The sequence below is a fragment of the Nerophis lumbriciformis genome, linkage group LG10, assembly GCF_033978685.3.
Source record: "Nerophis lumbriciformis linkage group LG10, RoL_Nlum_v2.1, whole genome shotgun sequence".
Lineage (NCBI taxonomy): Eukaryota > Metazoa > Chordata > Actinopteri > Syngnathiformes > Syngnathidae > Nerophis > Nerophis lumbriciformis.
The window spans coordinates 28,210,917-28,218,531 of NC_084557.2; positions in this window are offsets into that span (position 1 = coordinate 28,210,917).

The window sequence follows — 7,615 nt, forward strand, 5'->3', positions numbered from 1 at the left end:
TGGATGGATGGAATTTAATAATAATCAGGCAACACGTTTCAACTCAATGCCTCAGATCGCTCCTGTTTATTAACAACCTCGAGAGTCCAAACTCTCCCTCGCTCTCGTGACGTCACACACTGAACACAGACTACGGTGGCTCGGACATGACAAAACAGTACATGACACTCACCACACTAGTATCGATTCAATACTGATACATGTCATTGAGATGGTCGTTATTCCTGTCGAGCCCTCCCAAAAACATGAACTGCACACATGGAGGATGGCAGAACAGGAGCTCATATAAAGTGTTGAATGTGCTCGCTGCCACAAGCCGTACAACATAAAAAACGTGGAGGAATTTGCAGACAACAAAACAAATGTAAAAATAAACCAGCATTTGTTTCCTGTTGCTACTTTCAAGAAAGTTTGAAACACAACAGACAGGCTCTACTTATTTAATTAAGACAATTAAGTGGCTCATTGAAAATGTTGGAAATCAAAGCGGTATACAGAAAAAATACAGTAATACCTCTTCTTACTACTAACAACTACAGTTGTTTTATGAAGGGGACGGCGTGGCGAAGTTGGTAGAGTGGCCGTGCCAGCAATCGGAGGGTTGCTGGTTACTGGGGTTCAATCCCCACCTTCTACCATCCTAATCACGTCCGTTGTGTTCTTGGGCAAGACACTTCACCCTTGCTCCTGATGGCTGCTGGTTAGCGCCTTGCATGGCAGCTCCTGCCATCAGTGTGTGAATGGGTGAATGTGGAAATACTGTCAAAGCGCTTTGAGTACCTTGAAGGTAGAAAAGCGCTATACAAGTATAACCCATTTATCATTTATTTAAGTAATGTATTAATAATGTACAGGTATTTACCTTCGAGAGTGGACTTCCATTCCACGGTATGTCCTTTCAACTGCTTCTCCGTTAAACACACCATCAGCAGCTTCCCCATATTGTCACAGATATTAACGTCCTTGGCTGGCGTTATACTCATTCTGCTTCAGTATGGTGCAGACTAGCAGTGATACGCTCAAATTGTTTTGCCAAATTGGCAACATGCTCGGTCAAGTGATTTTTTATTTTTTTAATTCAATGAATATCATCCGCTTCTTCGCAGCACTGTCCTTCCCATTGTTGGAAAACAAAGTTATGTGGATCTCGAGCTATCGAGTGAATGCTAGTGAGGAGAGGTGGGAATCTTTGGGCAGCTCACGATTTAATTAAAAATCAATTATTGATGCAACTTTAATTTATATATATTGATGCAGTTTTACATTTGTCTTTGTTTCACAAAATAAGCGTTTATCACTTACAACTTCAAAAAACTGTGCATTTATAATACAAACCTCGTTTCCATATGAGTTGGGAAATTATGTTAGATGTAAATATAAATGGAATACAATGATTTGCAAATCATTTTCAACCCATATTCAGTTGAATATTCTACAAAGACAACATATTTGATGTTCAAACTGATAAACTTTTTTTTTTGCAAATAATCATTAACTTTAGAATTTGATGCCAGCAACACGTGACAAAGAAGTTGGGAAAGGTGGCAATGAATACTGATCAAGTTGAGGAATGCTCATCAAACACTTATTTGGAACATCCCACAGGTGTGCAGGCTAATTGGGAACAGGTGGGTGCCATGATTGGGTATAAAAACAGCTTCCCAAAAAATGCTCAGTCTTTCACAAGAAAGGATGGGGCGAGGTACACCCCTTTGTCCACAACTGCGTGAGCAAATAGACAAACAGTTTAAGAACAACGTTTCTGAAAGTGCAATTGCAAGACATTTAGGGATTTCAACATCTACGGTCCATAATATCATCAAAAGGTTCAGAGAATCTGGAGAAATCACTCCACGTAAGCGGCATGGCCGGATACCAACATTGAATGACCGTGACCTTCGATCCCTCAGATGGCACTGTATCAAAAATCGACATCAATCTCTAAAGGATATCACCAAATGGGCTCAGGAACACTTCAGAAAACCACTGTCACTTAATACAGTTCGTCGCTACATCTGTAAGTGCAAATTAAAGCTCTACTATGCAAAGCGAAAGCCATTTATCAACAACATCCAGAAACGCCGCCGGCTTCTCTGGGCCCGAGATCATCTAAGATGGACTGATGCAAAGTGGAAAAATGTTCTGTGGTCTGATGAGTCCACATTTCAAATTGTTTTTGGAAATATTCGACATCATGTCATCCGGACCAAAGGGGAAGCGAACCATCCAGACTGTTATAGACGCAAAGTTCAAAAGCCAGCATCTGTGATGGTATGGAGGTGCATTAGTGCCCAAGGCATGGGTAACTTACACATATGTGAAGGCACCATTAATGCTGAAAGGTACATACAGGTTTTGGAACATCATATGCTGCCATCTAAGCGCCGTCTTTTTCATGGACGCCCCTGCTTATTTCAGCAAGACAATGCCAAGCCACATTCAGCACATGTTACAACAGCGTGGATTCATAAAAAAAGAGTGCGGGTACTTTCCTGGCCTGCCTGCAGTCCAGACCTGTCTCCCATCGACTGAAGCTCTACATAAAACAAGAATGGGAAATAATGCCACTTTCAAAGCTTGAACAATTAGTTTCCTCAGTTCCCAATCGTTTACTGAGTGTTGTTAAAAGAAAAGGTGATGTAACACAGTGGTGAACATGCCCTTTCCTAACTACTTTGGCACGTGTTGCAGCCATGAAATTCTAAGTTAATTATTATATGCAAAAAAAAAAAAAAGTTTATGAGTTTGAACATCATACATCTTGTCTTTGTAGTGCATTCAATTGAATATGGGTTGAAAAGGATTTGCAAATCATTGTATTCCGTTTATATTTACATCTAACACAATTTCCCAACTCATATGGAAACGGGGTTTGTACTTGTCAAATAAAACCTCTGCCTTGTTTTCAATAATTATTCAGGCCTACTACGCTACTGTATTTCAATGTGGATCATTATGGTTGTACTTGGAGAGCCAAGTATTTTCTGAGGTGGTTCTTGGTAAAAAAAAAGTTCGACAACCACTGTTCTGCATTATAAATCATGCATCACTTTGTATAGTAGAAGGCTGTTGCCATAAACCGAGGCGTTGGTCAACTTTGACGTTCAACTTAGACCCAGAGATGACGAGAAAGATACGAAAAGGCGCTCATATAGTTTTTTCTGTTGATTTTTTTGAGGATTAGGATTAATTCTTCATCTAAATGGGAAGATATGAACATCCCATCAGTCTGCATCCCATTAAGAGCAGGCATGATCGTTTATAGTTTGCATTCAATGTTTAGCACGAACTTGCTGGATCTGCTTATCACTCAGCTTCCAAAAACTCATAACTCATCCTCTGTATATTCAGGCTCAGAAATACAAGGTTCTGGATCATCGTTTGTCCTAAAGTAGTCGTTGTTGGCTTTCATGTGGTCTCTCTTTATTAGTAGTAGCTGTCTGTAAAAATAATGTTTAAAATGAGCAAACACATAAATAGCAGTGGTGTGCCGTCAGGGCCAGCAAGGCCTTCTCTGCTGGCCTAACATAACCAGAAATCATGATCATAATTAAAGATAAAATATTTTTTTAACTTACTTTCCCTAAATATGTAAAATTGTTCAAATTCTCTTTGTGTCATATTATGCTCGTTCCAGTGCTGTTTTTAGTTTTAGTTTGTATCCAATCAGAATTCAGCTAGCTTATGTTGCCATGCTGTACTAAATCTGCCAGACACCTTCAGAATCAACAATGCGGGCGTCCGTGCACTGTAAGTGAACGGGGACATACAGTTGATAGACAGTTGCGACAGCCAATTAGATCACGAGTTGTTGTCAGTAAGGCCTTCTAGATGGCCTCACGTTGAACGTGACATTTGTGCGTCCTGTGATTGGATACTCATCGGGACCGTTAGCGGATGAATTTGAGAACACATAGAGTTGAGAGACAGTTGGGATAGCCAATCAGATCACAGGTTGTTGACAATAGCTGTTCTGTTACAACTAAAAGTTGTAAACTCTTGTTGTTAAAGTGTGTCATGCTTGTCATTTAATTAACATTGTTACATGTGTATTTGTCGCCATCATGTGGTCAGTGCAGTTAATATATCGTTGAGAAGTGTGTACTCTGAATCAAACTTTATTGACCGGAAGTTGCATAAACCAAGCAGAGAAATTTACGGTATATGTTTTAATTGCTGATGCGGTTTAATTGATTTTTAAATACGCCAGAAAATTACCCGTTTTGTATACGGTTGATGTGATTCAATGTTCAGTAGGGTGTAAATGTGTTCCTGTATAGTATTTCTCCAACAATGGTCATGTGGTGACATCAATTATGGTATTTTGAGAGGTAATCCTTAAAGTCGGAGATCACTGAAGGCCTAAGTGGGAAATGCACGACCCGCCACTGATAAATAGTACACGTTATTATGAATGTGCCTGTTACTACATTACATAAATACTTACAGCGTGTATATAAAATGCTGATGGGTGCTTTTGGATGTTTTTTTAAGAGCGTTTTATAGGCGGAACGGACACAATGATGTAATGATTCCCTTTATTTCTATTGATTGCCAGTGTTTATTTACGAGTTAGAATGCATAGAAAAGAAAATCATATGTGTGCTTGTCTCACATAAAATTTGTGGATGATAGGCAAAATTATTTTAAAAAAGTGCAGTTCACTTTTAAGATGTCACATGTTGCTCAAATGTTAGTTATCTTTGTATTTTACTGTTGTATTCTTCCCTACACACTGATAAGATAATGTTTTGTGTAGACATATTGTGTATCACATCACAGATTTAATTTGAATAACATTTGTAAAAGTTTCCGTGACCGAATGTGGACTCTCAGTATAATAAAGCAGTGATTCTCCAACTGTGGTATGTCAAAAATTCACTTAATTTAATATCCAAACACAGTGTGTAATGTTAAAGTGGCCAAAAATCTTAAATATACGCGTTAAATAAAACTTCTGCCTTAATTTTAATGAATATGTAGCCCTACAATGCAACTGTATTTTAATGTTGGCCATTATGGTGGTACTTGGAGAGCCAATTGTTTTCGGAGGTGGTACTTGGTGAAAAAGGTTTGAGAACCACTGCAATTATGCAAACTTCAATATTTTGAATAACTAATCAAAATGGATGAAATGCACACCAATCCAACAATTTCGTATAATATGCCCAAGCCTATCAATTTAGGACACGTAGTTAATTGTAAAAGCAATAAGTGGAGAAATGACTAAATGAGTATAATGTTACAGTTATATAGATACACTAGGAGGCGCTGGACATCAAGCTAAAAAAAATGCCCCTAGCATTGTGAAATCGAATTATATGGCCAACATTGCTCTCTACAGTTCATCATCACTCCTACATTACATTATGAAATCAAAACAATGATTTAATTGATTAAATCAGACTTGATACATCGTTGTGTGTGTTGTAAAATGATATATTTGACTTAAATGATACATACACTTATGACAAAATAGGTTCACACATACATTTTCCACCAATTTGTGTGTGTGTGTGTGTGTGTGTGTGTGTCTGTGTGTGTGCGTGTGCGTGTGTGTGTGTGTGTGCACACGCGTGAGTGTGTGCGTTTGTATTTGTACCCTTCTTGAGACATCAACAAGGAAAAGTAGCTTCCATATGAGGACCGGTGAACAAGTTAGGACCGAAATCATGGTCCCAATAAGGAAAACCATTGCATCTAATAGACATACTTGCCAACCCTCCCGAATTTTCCAGGAGACTCCCGAAATTCAGCGCCTCTCCCGAAAACCTCCCGGGACAAATATTCTCCCGAAAATTTCCCGATTTTCAGCCGGAGCTGGAAGCCACGCCCCCTCCAGCTCCATGCGGACCTGAGTGAGGACAGCCTTTTTTCATGACGGGAGGACAACAGAGTGACAAGAACTAAATCATCCAGACTATAGATAAATTGTATTATTATGTTTATCTTACTTAAAAATAAATATATTTATTAATTTACAAAAAAAACAACTAAATACATGTTTACTATATTTTGCTAAAAACATCAAAATTAATTGTATTTTTATTTGTATTTTTTCCTGACTCCTTATTACATCCAGCCATAGAATTATACATTAAAATAAACATATTTGAAATAATTGATTTTAAATTATCATAATAATTCATTTAAAATGACCATATTTAATTATTAAAATAATTGCTTGTTTATCAACAACTTTAGCATTTTATTCATTACATTTTGAAACTCTCAGAAGCCAAATTATGTTATATTCCTTAATATTTATTAATGCAAGTTTGAAGTATCAATTATCGAAACCCAGTTTTGTTTGTATATTTTCAGGATGTAGATATATATATATATATATATATATATATATATACTGTATATGTATGAAATACTTGACTTGGTGAATTCTAGCTGTCAATATACTCCTCCCCTCTTAACCACGCCCCCAACCACGCCCCGCCCCACCCCCGACCACGCCCCCACCCCCCTCCTCCCGAAATCGGAGGTCTCAAGGTTGGCAAGTATGCTAATGGAGAATGTCTCCGTTGCACCCCTGGTGGTGAACTCTATCAAAATTAGGGTGGTCCCAAAAAAGGAGGGATTTTTCAAATGGACTGTGTGTCGGTTTTAAAAGTGCTCCCCCTCTGGTCAACATATGAAATAACAAGTGTGTGTAAAAATTTGAAGTGCTCCCCCTCTGGGCAACACATGTAGTAACAAGTGTGTGTAAGAAATTGAAATGCGCCCTCATTGGCCAAAATTAATTAAAAAAACTAAATAAATTTGTATATAGAGACATACTGTTATGGTTGGACTAAGGGGAGGTGACGGCAACAGACACTAGATGGCAGTAATGTTCAATGATTTATTATATATAGTAATATATATAATAAACAACACTAAATATATGAACTAAGGAAATGGAGTGTGGCAAAATCCAAGAGTGTGTATGGTGTACGACTATGTGTAGTATTTAACTGAGGTGTGCGTTACCAAGTGTTGAACGAGAGATGAGGAAGTCCAGGGGAAGAGGAGAATCCGTGTCCAAGCGGGAGGTCGAGATCCAAGGAGCAGTCCGAGAAGCAGGGGAACGACGACGAGAAATGACGAGACACACAGCAACGTCAAAACACGGGAACGGAGGTCTGCAGTAGGATGATATAACAATGAAACACGGAAGGGAAAACAGCAGAGGTGTGGACTCGAGTCACATGACTTGGACTCGAGTCAGACTCGAGTCATGAATTTGATGACTTTAGACTCGACTTGACAAAATGTAAAGAGACTTGCAACTCGACTTAGACTTTAACATCAATGACTTGTGACTTCACTTGGACTTGAGCCTTTTGACTTGACATGACTTGACATGACTTGCCACTTTCCCCAAAATCCAAAGCTTAAAAAGTTATTTGGGTGCGCTCCGTATTTTTCATTTTCTTCGTCCGTCTATCAGCGTGTTGTTCCTGTCAGCTGGTGTGCTGTCAGTACAACAGCCAATCAAATTAGATCTACGTTGTTTTCATCACACAGCATTCATCCAATCAAATTGCAGGAGAACCAATGAGGAAGAGTTGTCCAACAACGTGCCAGTGAGAAACAATTATGTTAAAGTTGGTTTCGTTTG